General features: G+C 38.5%; 1 pseudogene; it reads right to left on the reverse strand.

The window, feature by feature from the left end:
- Nucleotides 1-2929: 2929 nt before the first annotated feature.
- On the reverse strand, nt 2930-7540 carry LOC136154543 (ATP-binding cassette sub-family A member 10-like; annotated as a pseudogene).
- Between the last annotated feature and the right edge of the window lie 9986 nt (nt 7541-17526).

Here is a 17526-nt window from a genome sequence, read left to right on the forward strand (position 1 = left end):
AATTTGCCGGCATGCTGAGTGTAGCACTTTCACAACATCATCTTTCAGAATTTGAAATAGCTCAGCTGGAATTCCATCAACTCCACTACCTTTGTTCATAGTAAGGCCCAACATTCAGAAAACTAAGATCATCCAGTCCCATCACTTCATGGCAAATAGATGGGAAAACAGTGGAAACAGTGGCTGACTTTTTTTTCTGGGCTCCAAAATCACTGCAGATGGTGATGGCGGCCATGAAATTAAAAGACGTTTACTCCTTGGAAGGTTATGACCAACCTAGACAGCATATTAAAAAGCAGAAACATTACTTTGTCAACAAAGGTCCATCTAGTCAAGGCTATGGTTTTTCCAGTGGTCATGTATGGATGTGAGAGTTGGACTATAAAGGAACCTGAACACCAAAGAATTGATGCTTTTGAACTGTGGTGTTGGAGAAGACTCTTGAAAGTCCCTTGGACTGCAAGGAGATCCAACCAGTCCATCCTAAAGGAGATCAGTCCTGGGTGTTCATTGGAAGGACTGATGCTGAAACTGAAACTTCAATACTTTTGACACCTGATGCAAAGAGCTGACTCATTGGAAAAGACCCTGACATTGGGAAAGACTGAGGGCAGGAGGAGAAGGGGACGGCAGAGAGTGAGATGGTTGGATGGCATCACCAACTCAATGGACATCGGTTTGGGTAGGCTCCGGGAGTTGGACAGGGAGGCCTGGCGTGCTGTGGTTCATGGGGTCGCAAGGAGTCGGACACTACTGAGCGACTGAACTGTACTGAACTGAAAGAGCTACAGTACTTAAAGAGATATAAAATAAATCTGTGGCATTAAAATTTCATTTGGTAAGAGAGGTATATATTTTGCTTTAAACTGTGATTAGTTTGGTATTTGTTATAGTGTCTGAACTTGGATCTTAATTATTATATTGTTGTTACTGTTGTTCAGCCATGAAGTCATGTCTAACTGTATGACCCCATGGACTGTAGCATGCCAGGCTTCCCTGACCTTCACTATTCCCTGAAGTTTCCTCAAACAAATGTCCAATGACTCAGTGATGTTACTCCTTCCCCTCCTGCCCTCCATCTTTTTCAGCATTGGGATCATTTCAAATGAGTTCTCTCTTCACATCAGGTGTCCAAAGTATTGCAGCTTCAGCTTCAGCATTAGTTCAGTTTAGTTCAGTCTCTCAGTTGTGTCTGACTCTTTGTGACCCCACAGATTGCAGCACGCCAGGCCTCCCTGTCCATCACCAACTCCTGGAGCTTAATCAAACTCATGTCCATCGAGCTGGTGATGACATCCAACCATCTCATTCTCTGTCATCCCCTTCTCCTCCCATCTTCATTCTTTCCCAGCATCAGGACTGATTTCCTGAATATTTCCTGGTTTGATCTACCTCCTGTCCAGGGATTTTCATGAGTCTTCTCCAGCACCACAGGTCAAAATAAGTCAATTCTTTGGTGCTCATCTTTCTTGATACTCCAACTCTCTTATTCATATATGGCTACTTAAAAGACCATAGCTTTGACTTTATGGACCTTTGATGGAAAAGTGATAGCTATGGTTTTTAATGTGATGTCTTGTTTTGTCATAGCTTTTCTTCCAAAGAGTAAGTTTTCTTTTTGTTTTGTTTTGCTTTGTTTTAATTTTAGGGCTGCAGTCATCTTCCATGGTGATTTTGGAGTGAAAGAAAATAAAATCTGTCACTGTTTCTATTTTTTTTCCCATTTATTTGCCATGAAGTGATAGGACCAGATACTATGATCTTAGTTTTTTGAATGTTGAATTTCAAGCCAGCATTTTCACTCTCCTCTTTCACCTTATGAAGAGGTGCTTTAGTTCCTCTTAGAGTGGTATCATCTGCATATCTGAGGTTGTTGATATTTCTCCAAGCAATCTTTTTTTTTTTTTTTCCTTCAGAGCAGCTCATTATAGCTTTATTTATAAATGTGCATGGAACCAGAATGGCAGGTAATAGTAAAAAGGCTAACATAGTAGAACATCAGAGGAATGCCGTGAAGTTGTTACCAAACACAAAAGGGTTATAATGACATGAGAAACATCCACGAAATGGTAAGTGAGAAATATAAAGAATTAATAGGCTCACTGATGTCAACTTCAAAAAAGTACTCTTGAAAAGCACATTGAAAATGGGTCAGCCAAAATATTTACTGTGGTTTTACTACAGATTCCTGTTATCTTCACTCACACAATTTCTATACACTCTGAAATGAGCATTTATTTATTTTATAATCAGATTTTATGAATAAATCTAAAAGTTATGCTGTCCTTTCATCTATCAACTTTTTAGATCATCCAATAGTCCATGTCACATTAAGTAAATAATGATTTAAAAAGATGATATGCTTAAAGTCTAGGGTTAAAAAGCCTACAAAGTTTTATTTGTAACATGTGCTAAGCAGTCAGCCTTATTGAATAACATAGCACTTGTCTAACATTGTGTGATTTCTGAATTAACGTTAGATACAAAATAGACCTAATCAGTGATTAATATAACATCTGATTAATATAACATTAATTTTGTCTGCTACATTTGCCTATTTTTGCATCTTCTTTCCATGGGATTTCCCTGGTGATCCAGTGGTTAACATTTCGCCTTCCAGTAGAGGGGGTATGGGTTCCATCCCTGGTCGGGGAGTAGATATTCTATGTGACACATGACAAAAAAACCCAAACATAAAACAGAAGTAATACTGTAACAAATTCAATAAAATCTTTAAAAATGGTCCACATTAAAAAAAAAAAAAAACTGAAAAGCTTAACCATTATTGAATGTTTAAACTACTGAATGTTCTATTAACTTCAGTAATATGAAAGATTCTTATAGAATTACAGAAATTGAGGATGCAGTGAGAGCTAACATCTGACACGAGGAGGTTCAGTGTCTTAGACTCTTCCAGCTACAAAAGTTTCTATCTGACTGTCGCAACAACATCATAATCAAAATTCCCCTGTTCCTGCTCTTTGGAGAGTTCTAAGAATAACTGTTCCAAGGTGGCCTTAGAAAGGCTATATTCTTACAGGTCTAAGGTCCATTTCACTGCATCTAATTTGGAAAAGGCCTGAGACAGAGGGTGAACACCCTCCATGGGTAATTTATATGCATTCATGAATGAATAGCTTTCTTGCCAAGCATCCTGGGGGGAAAGCTTGAGAATCTCTGGGTGCAGAGCTTTCACCCGGGTGAGCGCCTTTTCCTTCACCTCCAGTAAATAGTCTTTACCGAACTTGCTTTTCAAATGCTGGATGGAACTGACACATCTCAGCCTTCCAGACACCATGATGGCCATGTGATCACACACTGCCTCAGCCTCGACCTGTAGTGGGTGGTCAGCAGGGCGCCCCTCTCTGTGTTTTTAACAATGGCCTGGATTGCCTGTCACATCTGCAGCTGCCTCTCAGGGTCCATCCCTGTGGTTGGATCCTCCAGAAGCACGACTGCCAGGCTCCCCAGGACGCTCACCACGAAGCATAGCTTTCTCTTTGCCCCTCAGATAAGGGCTTGGCAGGGAGCGTCATCTGGTCCTGCAGCTTCAGTGCTTCTGCCAACCTTGGAACACTGAGAGCAGCCTTCTCTTTGGCAAGTCCTTTCACGGCTGCATACAAGTCCAGGTGTTCTCTGACCATGACATTGAACCACAGTGCGTTCTCCTGGGGACAGTACCTGAGACACCTGATGCCATTGCCTTCCTGTTGCATCTGAGGTGTTCCCCTGCCAATGAAAACCACCACTCCCTCATATGGCTTTGTGTTTCCAGTTATGATTTTAATAGAAGTGCTTTTCCCAGCTCCATTGTGCCCCAGCAATCCCAATACTTCACCTTTGTTAATACAGAAAGAAACATTCAGAATGGCTGTTTTTGTCTTTCTTGCTGAAAAGCACCTTTTCTTTTTCTGTTTATATTCTTGTGTAAACAGCTTGCCATTATTATTAGCTTCTCATCCAAGTTGGAAGCAGTGAGTACATTTGCCGTTTTCACTCTTTTCGTTTGAATGTCTTCATCCTCTTCTTCCGGTTCTTCTGGGTTTGGACAATTTTCTCTTCTTCTTGGAGAAATTCTGAAAAATGTATCTTTCCTCATTGTTTCTTTTCCATACTTCATTTCCAGGCACCATATAATAAAAAGAAAAATGGTGATCTGAAGGTACGGTATGAAGACTGTTAGGAGAATTATTTCACCAGTTGTACTTTTCTCATAGTACTGAATTTTGGACCATCTGTGATACATAGAGGACAACTCTATCATATGTAGTAGGAAAAAAGAAAACAAACAAACAAAAAAAAGCAACTGAAGTTCACAAAAGCATCAAAATTGTATATATAATCATAATGATATTTCCAGAACAAGTTAGTCCCAGAAGGATGAGTATAAATATAATGAGATAAGAAAAAGCTGAGAGACAAAAAGCCATTATATTTTCTTCCCATGGGAAAGAGGAATGAAATCACATATGTGAGGAGTATGAGACACGCCCACAGCCAGCAATTCAAACCACCAGAGCCAATATGAATTCTAAAGCAATTGTGAACTCCAAAAATATGTAGTACATGAAATGCATTGAAAGAATTCCAAAATAAAATGGAATGTCCACCAGTGCCTGTCCACACCAGTACACTGAAGGACAGAGGCCTGAGATTCATAACTGAGACTGAGCTTTTTGTTTGTAATTACTGACACTGCTCACCCCAATGTAATGGGAAAGGCAGTTTACAATGAGCAACAAAAGAAAATCCGAAAGATTACCAGTTGCCCATCTTGGATTATTGGGAGGAAACATGCTTCTCTCCATTTTAATAAGCTCTGTCAAGTAAAAGATTCCAAGAAGGGCATTGCTAACAATACCAATAAGAACAGGAAAACAGTTCATCCTCTTGGTATTGCATGCAACTGAAAATCTGTAATCCTTGTGGCCACCAGACTCTATAATTGCTCCTTTGTAGGAAGGGTCCTCTGAGACATTTCTATTTCTAGCATCATCTACTTCCAAAACTAGAACCTGACGCTTCAGGGACTGCACAGCATCTTCAATATTGGATCCTGTATTGTTGATGATCAATAGATTGGTCAGAGGAGTTTGAGGGAGCTGTTCCAGAGGAAGGAAGTGCATTCCAGGTGAAAACTCCCAGTGATAATCACGAAAAAACATTGAATACACTATCTTCTCACAGATGGTGGAGATTAAAGCAATTCCAAACACCACTAACAAGGGCAGAAAAATTTTCCTCTCATTCCTGAACTTTAAGAAGCAGAGTCTCGCCATTCTACAGACTTGTCATCTCCACAGAGCTGCAGAATTGACGGCTTTTTTCACTTCAGGAAGAGGACAAAGAGCCTGTTCAACTTCAGGCTCAACTCCAGTGTCTGTGGTCACGTTGATTTCCACCAGTCCCCCAACACCAGAATCTGGCTTATCCATTGCTGATCTGCCTTTTAGGTTCAAGAATACCTCACTCAGAGTTGTCATGGAAACACCAAAATTCATTATGCTCTGGTCAGAAGAATTTTCAAGGTCTCTGCAAAAATCTGCAAACTGTCTGTTCTCTCCAGGGGTGAAGTATACACAAGTTTTTCTTCTCTTTCTGCTGTTAACCTTGTGTCTGAGATGTGCTTCATGATGAAGAATGTGATTCTCTCTGTATCACACCTTTCATTCCTATGTAAACTTAAATGATATCCAATACCCCATTTCTGCTTCAGAAACAAAGACAACCCTGCACCTCCGAGCTTCCCATTAGACAGAGACAGTTTCCTATCAGGCAGGATGTCAGCCTCATTCATGAACTGGGTACTAAAAGGGATCATGTTGGTAGTTTTCCACTCCTTTAAGAAGTTCCACATGAGGTGCATTGAGAAAGGATCCAGTCTAGCAATTGGCTTGTCCAGGAGCAAAATCTGAGGCTCTCCTAAAACGGCAATCTCAAATGTTGAGTTTTCTCTTCTGTCCACCACTTAATTCTTTAGCAATGACATCTTGACTATTGTGCATGTCTGATTCCATCATAACTCCTTTTACCTCTTGTTCCACTTCTTTTGGTGGAATCCCTTTTATTTTAGAAAATAGCCCAAAGCTTTCTCTCACAGTAAGAAAGTCGAAGTAGATATTAAATTGTAGACAAAATCCAGTGTAATTTCTTATTTCTTTTATGTTCATTATTTCAGAGAGTTGGGTGTTGTAAATAGTGGCAGATCCTTTGGTGCAAACAGACCATGCTCAGCAATGATGATTTACCATCTCCACTGTGTCCAAGAATTGCTGTGAGCTGGCCTTCATAGATATCAAGACATATGCCTTGCAATGCTTGTACTTTTTTGGGCTTTCCTTTATTTTCTTTTTTAAGATTTCTGAATCTTATGGTTTCTTTTCTGTGGAACTCTGGAGACACTGACTCAAAAGAATCATCGCAGAAGATTTCAGAATTCATTTCATTCCCAAAGACTTCATGGTGAGTGTTTTTATGTTGGGGCCAAAATGAAGACTTCAGGAAAAACGGTGGTGAATTCTGCTGGCCATTTTCATCAGGCAAAATGTTCTCAAAATATAATGTTAATGTCAAATAGAGCAGAGTGTCAAATGTCAGAAAGAAGAAAATCACTATCATTGTTTATGACTCCCCAGAGGGATCAGGGAAAACAATACCACTCACATGATACTCCTGATGTGAAATCTGAGCCATTCCAGCAGTGGAGGCAAAAGGGTTAAATAGACATAAAGCCTATCCCAATGATAATGGGAGTTGTCTGTACAATGCCATGAATCCCAGACAGCCCCAAGAAACAGTAAAGAGAGACCCAACCAAACCGGTTAGGATGGGTCTCTTTGTCAGCACACAGAGGAGGAAAGCCAGTGCTATCAAAGACAGGCCATTCAGGGTAAAGGGTATGACTACTACCATGAAGCCAGTAAGGATAGCCATTTGGAATAATTTTATGACCAGAGTCATAAAAATGGACACAATAAAGATGAAGCCAGTATGCATTAACGCCTAGGAGAGCCAAAATGCTGACTGTTGGAACACCATCACTGTCATCAGCTTCTTATTTTTTTTCCAGTCCTCTGTAATGTTTAATGATGCAAAATACACAATAGGGGAGAAATAAACAAATAAAAATAAACAATTCATTTACAATTTCTCCCTTAGAAATGAAAAGGAGTTTCCTCACATTTATTCCAATAACTGATGTCAGCTTTTCCATCACAGAATGATTTGTTGCGACTTCTATAATTGCAGCATTAATTGCAGTTAGAAAAGCCACAAGCCCGCTTTGCCAGTATATTGACAAGAAACAGAAAGTTTCATCACATAGAGCCCAACAGTGGTCTGAGTACTCGAAGTGCTCTCTTAAGATCTGGAGTCTGTGTCCCCAACTGAACTTCAGCCGATAGGAGAAAGTGTCATTGAACACAATCCCCACCATCTCAGAGTCGTTTCTTGGATGGAGTACTCTGTCCATGGGTTCTTCATTAGGGATCCCAAGGATTGTTCTTCATTTCATAAAGGAAGCTGAAGCCATCTTATCCATGATGCTCAGGGTTACGTTAGTGACCGACCACCACAACCAGGTCAGAGTAATTAAATTAATCGACACGTCCTAGGACGTGAAGAGGCTGTTGAAGGAAATGAGTAGCTCTGAAGAGTTATGGAGAGAGGCACAGAGAGAGCTGCAGAAGCAGCACTATCATCCACTCCATCAAGCTCTCTTTTTTCATTCTCCATTTTCTAAGAAAATTCTTGAGCAGAAGGGCCCGAGTTTGTTGACACACGCTCCTCTCGTTTTTAATCATTTCATCCTTTCTCTGCAGGCTCTATGATTATGCATGAGATAAGGGCTGTGGTGTGGGAGGTCTTTTCCCTTTTGTCTCAAAAGCAAATTTTCCTGCCAAATCCTGCCATTGCAACAATCGTCCGCTGAGCCTTCAGGGCGTCCTCATCTTTTGCTGGTGGAGGGACTGGAACATTAGAGAACCAGCAGGTGTGGTGCGGGGACATGTGGGGTGGATGCTGTGGGGACCGGGACACAGGGCACGTGTCACACTAACCAGGTGGGTCCCGGAGGTCTGGGGCAGCGTCTTCTGAGTTCATGTAGACACCTTAGCCAGGTTTGGTCACATTGTCAGTCCAGAAAGGCTCAGCATACACCTCTCCCAGAAATCTTGATTCCAGCTTGTAACTTAACCTGCCCAACATTACACTTTATGTGCTCTGCATGGAAATTAAATAAACAAGATGACAATATACAGTCTTGATGTACTCCTTTCACAGTTTTGAGCCAGTCTGTTGTTCCATGTCCCATTCTAACTGTTGCTTCTTAACCTGTATATAGGTTTCTCAGGAGGCAGTTAAGGTGGTGAGGTAAGGTAAGATAAGATGAGGTAAGGTAACGTCACATCTCTTTAAGAATTTTCCATAGTTTGTTGTGATCCACACAGTCAAAGGTTGAGTATAGTCAATGAAACAGAAGTAGATGTTTCTCTGGAATTTTCTTGCTTTTCTTATGATCCAAATGATGTTTGCAATTTGATCTCTGGTTCCTCTGCCTTTTCTAAATCCAGCTTGTACATCCAAAAATATTCAGTTCACATACTGTTCAACAGCCTAGCTTGAAGGGTTTTGAGCATTATCTTGCTAGCATGTAAAATAAACATAATTGTGCAGTCTTTTGAATATTCTTTAGCATTATCTTTATTTGGGATTGGACTGAAATCTGACCTTTTCCAGTCCTGCGCCCATTTCTGTGTTTTCCCGATTTGTTGACACATTGATTGTAGGACTTAGCATCATCTTTTAGGATTTGAAATTGCTCAGCTGGAATTCCATCACCTCCACTAGCTTTGGTCATAGTGATGGTTCCTAAGGCCCACTTGACTTCAAATTCCAGAATATCTGGCTCTAGATGAGTGACCACAACATCGTGGTTATCTGGGTCATTAAGACCTTTTTTGTACAGTTCTTCTGTGTATTCTTGCCTCCTTTTCCTAATCTCTTCTGCTTCTGTTAGGCCCTTGCTCTTCTTGTGCTCATGGAACGTTCCCTTGGTATCTCAAATTTTCTTGAAGAGATCGCTAGCTTTTTCTCATTCTATTGTTTCCCTCTATTTCTTTGCATTGTTCCCTTAAGAAGGTTTTCTTATCTCTCCATACATTTGGAACTTTGCATTCACATGGGTATAAATTTCCTTTTCTCCTTTGCCTTTCATTTATTTTCTTTTCTCAGCTACATAAAGTCTCTTCAGACAACCATTGTGCCTTCTTGCATGTCTTTTGATTTGGAATTATATGGTCATATAAAATTTAATTTTTTACCAGCGATTATTAATTATGAAGCCTTGCATCTATTATTTAATGTTCTTGAAACTTGGAGTTATTCCTGTAAAATGGGATTATAGTATATACTTCACAGAAATATTTAGAGGATTAAAGAGATGATGTATATAAAGAACCTAACACCATAACATGGCACAGGAATGAAGAACTGTTTATTTGTCTTTTTCTTGTTTGCCCATGACTAAACTCTTGGCTTAAAAGCCAGATTCAGTATTCAGTTTTGCAAGTTATTCACAAGTGAGTAAATAATCCAAGTTTAGATTATTTATACCCAAATCTACCCTGAATTTTCAAAAGGCCCAAAGTCCTATTTGTAACTATTTAAATTATGTGTTTCTTGGGGATGGTGTTGATCACTGCCTCCTGTACAATGTCACAAACCTCCATCCATAGTTCTTCAGGCACTCTGTCTATTAGGTCTAATCCCTTGAATCTATTTCTTACTTTAACATAATTGTAAGGGATAGAACTTAGGTCATACCTGCATGGCCTAGTGGTTTTCCCTACTTTCTTCAATTTACGTCTGAATTTGGCACTAAGGAGTTCATGATCTGAGCCACAGTCAGCTCCTGGTCTTGTTTTTCCTGACTGTATAGAGTTTCTCCATCTTTGGCTGCAAAGAATATAATCAATCTGATTTCAGTGTTGACCATCTGATGATGTTCATGTGTAGAGTCTTTTCTTATTTTGTCAGAAGAGGATGCTTGCTATGACCAGTGTGTTCTTTTGCAAAACTCTGCTAGCCTTGCCTGCTACATTTTGTACTCCAAGGCCAAACTTGCCCATTACTCAAGGTGTCTCTTGACTTCCTACTTTTGCATGCCAGTCCACTATAATGAAAAGAACATTTTTTTAAGGGAGTGTTAGTTCTAGAAGGTCTTGTAGGTCTTCATAGAACCATTCAACTTCAGCTTTTTCAGCATTACTGGTCAGAGCATAGACTTGGATTACTGTGATATTGAATGGTTTGCCTTGGAAACAAAGTTCTTTCTGTCGGTTTTGAAATTGCATCCAAGATTGTCAGGACAAATATGAAAACCTTCAGATATGCATATAACACCACCCTTAATACAGAAAACAAAGAAGAACTAAAGAGCCTCTTGATGAAAGTGAAAGAGGAGAGTGAAAAAGTTGGCCTAAAACTCAACGTTCAGAGAACTAAGATCATGGCATTAGTCCTATCACTTAGAAACAGTGAGAAACTTTAATTTGTTTGGGCTCCAAAATTACTGAAGATGGTGACTGCAGCCATGAAATTAAAAGACACTTGCTCTTTGGAAGAAAAACTATGACCAACCTAGACAGCATATTAAAAAGCAGAGACATTACTTTGCCAACAATAGTCCATCTAGTCAAAGCTATGGTTTTTCCAGTAGTCATGTATGGATATGACAGTTGTACTGAGCACCGAAGAATTGATGCTTTTGAACTGTAGTGATGGAGAATACTCTTGAGAGTCTGTAGGATTGCAAGGAGATCCAGCCAGTCAATCCTAAAGGAAATCAGTCCTGAATATTCATTGGAAGGACTAATGCTGAAGCTGAAACTCCAATACTTCGACCACCTGATGTGAAGAGCTAACTCATTGGAAAAGACCCTGAAGCTGGGAAAGATTGAAGGCAGGAAGAGAAGGGGACAACATATAATGAGATGGTTGGATGGCATCACCGACTCTGTGAATATGAATTTGAGCAAGCTTCGGGAGTTTTTGTTGGACAGGGAAGCCTGGCGTTCTGCAGTCCATGGTGTCAGAAAGTCAGACACGACTGAGCAACTGAACTGAACCAAACTGAACTGAATTATGTGTTTCTACTCCTTCTTCTTTTTCCACTGTCCTGGACCTCTCAGTTTTGCCTACAACTGAAACTACCTTTTATTTTCTGTGCTATTATTGTGGATCTGACAACCTTCTGGAATACTTAGTCTGTTGGTCTGACAGCCAACGTTAGTCTGGTCCTTCCTAAGACCCACAGATCAACTGCCTCTCTATCTCTCTCACATACACACAAAAAAACACACTCATATATTCACACACAAATTCATACACAGATACTAAAATATATAAGGCAAGCCATCACATTTAATTTCAAATGATGTTTAAATGAATTATAAGTTAATTATGCAAATTAATCAGCAATAAACTCTTCATGTGTACATGCTAAGTCTCTTCAGTTGTGTCTGAAGATTTGTGACTCTCTGGACTGTAGCCTGCCAAGCTCCTCTATCCATAGGATTCTACAGACAAGAATACTGGAGTGAGTTCCTGTACCCTCCTCCAGGGGATCTTCCTAAACCAGGCATTGAACCTACAGTCTCTTGGGTATCCTAAATTGGCAGGCAGATTCTTTCCCACTAGCACCACTTGGGAAGCCACAACAAAATCTGCAGATTAACATATTTGGGACAATAACTTTTTGTTCCAAAGGACTTTGGGGAATATACCAATGTCAGAACTCTTTATATATGGAATATATAGAATAATAAATGGAAACGAATGGCCTTCATCCCCTGTGGAGTAGTAAGCCTTTTTAGCTTAGCATGGAATCAAATATGGAGTATCAAACCTGAACTGAATGTAGATAGAATTCTATAGAAACTGCACTACTACTGCTAAAATGTCACCTTTTTTTTTCATACCTGAAATAATCTTTGTGTGTGTACATATGTTACTCCCCAAATTTTGGAAAGTAACTTTTTAGCAAACTCTTTTAAATTAATTTTAACCAGTAATAGCAGCATGTATTCTGCTCTCTGAACAGAAGGTTGAAGTAACTGATATAGTATAATCAATTAAATTTAATTTTAATTTATTTCTTCAAATCAATAATAAGATATAAATCTCTCTGTGATACTCTGTACTATTTTTTCAGTTGTTTTATTTTCAGCAACAACGCCCCCTACTGTATTAAATGAAACTGTGAATGTGAACTGTTTGCTATACTAATATTTCTTCTGGAGAATAAGGCTTTTAGAGATAAAATTCATTCCTGCAAAATACATGGCAGATGTTATTCAGAAAAAAGCAAAGTACTATTGAAAGAATCTCTGTATTTCATCACTTGTTATACAGAGAGCTTACTGAAATACCATTTGTTTTGTAATTGCAAATCTATACAACATAGAAATACAACAATGGAAGGCAAACATATTCAAGGGGCTAAATGAAAATATCAAGATAAAATGTCTTGTGTCAAGGATTAGTTTCAGCAGAGGAGTATATAAAAATTCAAAGCAATATTATTTATACTGAAAACAGAGTTTTCTTATTCAAGAAATCATAGCAGCATTCAGGAGTGGCCTTGTTATTAGCAGCAATAAAAAATCATATGAAAGGCACTCTTGGGTGCAGTGCAGTAAGTAATTTTATTTTCTTCACCTCTTACAAACAAACACAGATACACAGAGATCCCCAAAATTCTGTTTTGAATAATAAGAAATGAGTATTATCACATCATTTCTTATAATTTTTAAAGGAAATAAAAACACAGCTTTTCTATTTTAACAAATAAATATTCAAAAACTTATTAAATGTATGCTAATAACAACACTGGTGAGTGCCATTGATTGAATTTTGTCATACTCAATTTTTTTTTATGTTGACATTCTAACTCCTTGTACTTTAAGATGTGATTGTACTTTAAGATGGAGTCTTTTCAGTGATAATCAAGTTTAAATGAGATTATTAATGTAGGACTTATTCCAATAAGCCTGATGCCCTAAAAAAAATGACAAACTTGAAATATAAGACCTGCATTAGAGGGAAAGCAATATGAAAAAACATGAAGAGAAGTTGGTCATCTATAAGACAAGGAAAGACGCCTGAAATAGATTTTTCTCTCACAGTTCTCAGAAACAACCAACCCTGGCTGCAAATGCCTTGATTGTGGTTTTCTAGCCTCCAGAAATTGGGAGGGGGGATCGGGATGGGGAATACGTGTAACTCAATGGCTGATTCGTGTCAATGTAAGACAAAACCCACTGAAATGTTGTGAAGTAATTGGCCTCCAACTAATAAAATAAAATTAAAAAAAAAAAAAAAAAAAACTTTTCTGATGCTTAAGCCACCTAATCTGTGACTCTTTGTTACAGCAGCCCCACAAACTAACTAATACAACAGATAAAGACAATCGCAGTGTACATGTTTGTGTGAGTGAGTGTGTGTGTTTGTGTATGTGTGAGTACTGTCTCAGTAAGAACAGACTTTTGGACTCTGAGGGAGAAGGCGAGGGTGGGATGTTTCGAGAGAACAGCATGTATGTTATCTATAGTGAAACAGATCACCAGCCCAGGTTGGATGCATGAGACAAGTGCTCGGGCCTGGTGCACTGGGAAGACGCAGAGGGATCGGGTGGAGAGGGAGGTGGGAAGGGGGATCAGGATGGGGAATACAAGTAAATCCATGGCTGATTCATGTCAATGTATGACAAAACCCACTGCAATGTTGTGAAGTAATTAGCCTCCAACTAATAAAAAAAAAAAAAAAAAGAAATCTGATGAGTGTGAGAAGTTTTGAAAAACTCACTATAGGAATTGACAATGAGAAATTATTACAGAGAAAAAGAAAAAAAAAAAAGAACAGGATGATATAGGTCAAAGGATACAAAATTTTGTTTATAAAAGTAATATTTTCCAAAGATCTACCATACACATTATAATACGTAAAATAGATAACCAACAAATTCCTATTATATAGCACAGAGAACTGTATTCAGTATTTTGTAAGAACCTATAAGGGAACATGATGTCAAAAAGTATATATAGATATAGATATGATATCTTAATATATACATATATATGGACTTCCCAGATGGCACTAATGGTAAAGAACCTGCCTGCCAATGAAGGAGACATAAGAGTTCAATTTCTGGGTTGGGAAGACCCCCTGGAGGAAGGAATGACAACCCACTGTAGTATTCTTGCTTGGAGAATACCATGGACAGGGGAGCCTGGTGGGCTGCAGTACATAGGGTCACACGGAGTTGGACATGACTGAAGCAACTTGGTACACACATATATATATATGCATATATATATTTATGTATATATGTGTGTGTGTGTATATATATATATCATTCAGTTCAGTTCAGTCGCTCAGTTGTATCTGACTCTTTGCGACCCTATGAATCACAGCATGCCGGGCCTCTCTATCCATCACCAACTCCTGGAGTTTACTCAAACTCATGTCCATCGAGTCGCTGATGCCATCCAGCCATCTCATCCTCTGTCGTCCCCTTCGCTTCCTGCCTCCAATCCCTCCCAGCAGCAAGGTCTTTTCCGATGTGTCACCTCTTCGCATAAGGTGGCCAAAGTATTGGAGTTTCAGTTTCAGCATCAGTCCTTCCAGTGAACACCCAGGACTGAGCTCCTTTAGGATGGACTGGTTGGATCTCCTTGCAGTCCAAGGGACTCTCAAGAGTCTTCTCCAACACCACAGTTCAAAAGCATCAATTTTTCAGCACTCAGCTTTCTTCATGTGTGTGTGTGTGTGTATGTGTGTGTGTATGTGTGTGTGTGTGTGTGTGTGTTGTACACCTGAAACTAATACAGCATTGTAAATCAACTGTACTTCAGTCAAAAAATACAGCATGGTGACTATAGCTAATATTGTTATATTTTATACTCGAAAGATGCTGAGAGTAGACCTTTAAACATTTTCATCATGCATACACAAAAATATGTTAACTATGTGAGGTGGTGGATGTGTTAATTATCTTGAGCTTGGTAATTATTCCATAATGTATATGTATACCAAATCATCACCCTGCAAACTTTAAATATATACAGCTATATTCTGCAATAAAGTTAAAAACATGATCATTTTTTTAAAAAGAAAATCATCTTGATTCTGTCATCTCTTAACTCATTTAAATCTTCCTTGAAGCTAAATATAATTCTCCTTGTTCTCTTTTTGTGGTACTGAATTGCAGGATTTTATTAAATTTCATTTTCATGTTCCATGAGTATATTACATTTCAAAAGATATTCCATTGCTCAGGGCTTCCCTGGTGGCTCAGTCAGTAAAGCATCCACCTGCATTTCAGGAGACCTGGGTTTGATCCCTAGGTTGGGAAGATCTTCTGGAGGAGGACATGGCAATCCACTCCAGTATTCTTGCCTGGAGAATCCCCACTGACAGTGAAACCTGGCAGGCTACAGTCCATGGGGTTGCAAAGAGTTGGACAGGACTGAGCAACTAAACACTGCTGTATTGAGGAAAACATGGAGGTTTTCCCTGTCCTATGTCTATATCAGTATAGATTTTGTGCATTTCTACCTCCAAATTTTCTCTTTTTAACCAGTATTATCAGTGTTTAATACATACAACATTGAAGTCTGCCCATATATGTGATTATTCTCATTGAATTTTCCTTATCAACTGAAGTTGACTTTTGTGACACTTTACTTTAGGAGGATCATTTCTATTTGGAGCTTCATTTGTATATCACTTATGCCAGGAGCAAAAGCATGGGCTTATTCTTCTTGCTGTGTTACCATGTGTAAAATAATGGGATTTTTATTTTCCTCTTGACTTTTCTCACTTCCCTTCTGTTAATGGTATCACTCCTTTGTACTTTCTGCATCTTCTCCACACCCATATCATGTGAGTAACAGGAATCTAATAAATATTTCATTTTCTTTCACAGGTATCATTACTAAATAGAACATTTTTTCTTTGGCCACTGCAGTGTTAAAATACTTTCTCTTCAATAATAGATATTTGGAAAATTTCCATGGTGACTTTTCTTCAAAGATAAACAAAACTGGACATTAGTTAAAACAGTCCAAACAGGTTTTATTCAGTAACACTGACAGCCTGAAAAGAGCTGATCTCTTCCAATTTTGCTGAGATAACTTGACTTTTTAAAGGCAGGTTTCTTGATTATACTATAGATTTATTAGTTCAACCTTCTGTTCAGAGAATGGAATACATGCTGCAATTAATGGTTAAACTGAATTGGAAGGATTTGCTAAAAATTTTCAGAAGCCAGTTTTCTTTTCAGGCTTGAAATAATGTTTGTATATGTACATATATCACTGCCTCAAAAATTACAATGGTTTAATTCCATAAAAGCTGTATTTTAGCTGGCACTTATGGAAGTTAGGATTCTATCTTTCTACAGAAAACTGGGAGACAAAGGCCCTATTAATCCTGATGATTATATTTCAAAGGAATGGCTTTCAGGTGTTTTAGAAAGGCACTTCTGTGTTGTAGGAGATATATTTACATCTGAAGAGACAGGAAGCATTCATAATTGTAAACCATTTATAGTACAGGTGGCCTTTTTTTGTATTTATATTTGACTTTATTGTGCTTCACAGATATTTCATTTCTTACAAATTGAAGGTTTATGGCAACCCTGCATTGAGCAAATCTATGGGCTCCATTTTTTCCATCAGAATTTGTTTCTGTGTCAAATTTTCGTAATTCTCACAGTATTTAAAATGTTTTTATTATTATTATATTTGTTATGGTGATATGTGATCATTGGTCTTTAATGTTACTTTTGCTATTGTTTTGTAATGCCATAAATCATGCCCATACAAGATGGTGAATTTAATCAATAAATGTTGTATGTGTTCTGACTGGCCTTTCTCCCATCTCTCTCCTTATCCTCAGGCCTCCCTATAAACTGACTCACACAAATATTAACAATTAGGCCCATTAGTAACCCAACATGGAGTCACAAACAGTTGGACACAACTTAGCGATTGAATAACAAGTAACCCAGCAAAGTCACCAAGTGTTCAAGTTAAAGGAAGAATCACACATCTATTTGATTAAGCCTAGTGAGGAAGACATGTTACAAGTCAAGACAGGCTGAAAGCAAAGCTTCTTGTACCAAATAGTTAGTCACATTGTGAAGTTAGTCACTTTGTGAATGCAAAGGAATAGTTCTTAAAAGAAATTAAAAATGCTACTCCAGTGAACACACAAAACGGAAGCAAAACAGCTTTTTTGCTGATATAGAGAAAGTTTTAGTGGTATGGATAGAAGACCAAGCCAACTTCAGCATTCCCTAAGGTTAAAGACTAATCCAAAATAAGGCTCTAATTATTTTCCATGATGTGAAGGCTAAGAGAAGTGAAGAAGCTGTAGAAGAAAAAATTGAAGCTAGCAGAGGTTGGCTCCTGAGGTTTAAGGAAAGAAACAGTCTATATAACATGAAAGTGCAAAGTGAAGCAT

The sequence above is a fragment of the Muntiacus reevesi genome, chromosome X (assembly GCF_963930625.1).
Source record: "Muntiacus reevesi chromosome X, mMunRee1.1, whole genome shotgun sequence".
In the NCBI taxonomy this organism is placed as follows: Eukaryota; Metazoa; Chordata; class Mammalia; order Artiodactyla; family Cervidae; genus Muntiacus; species Muntiacus reevesi.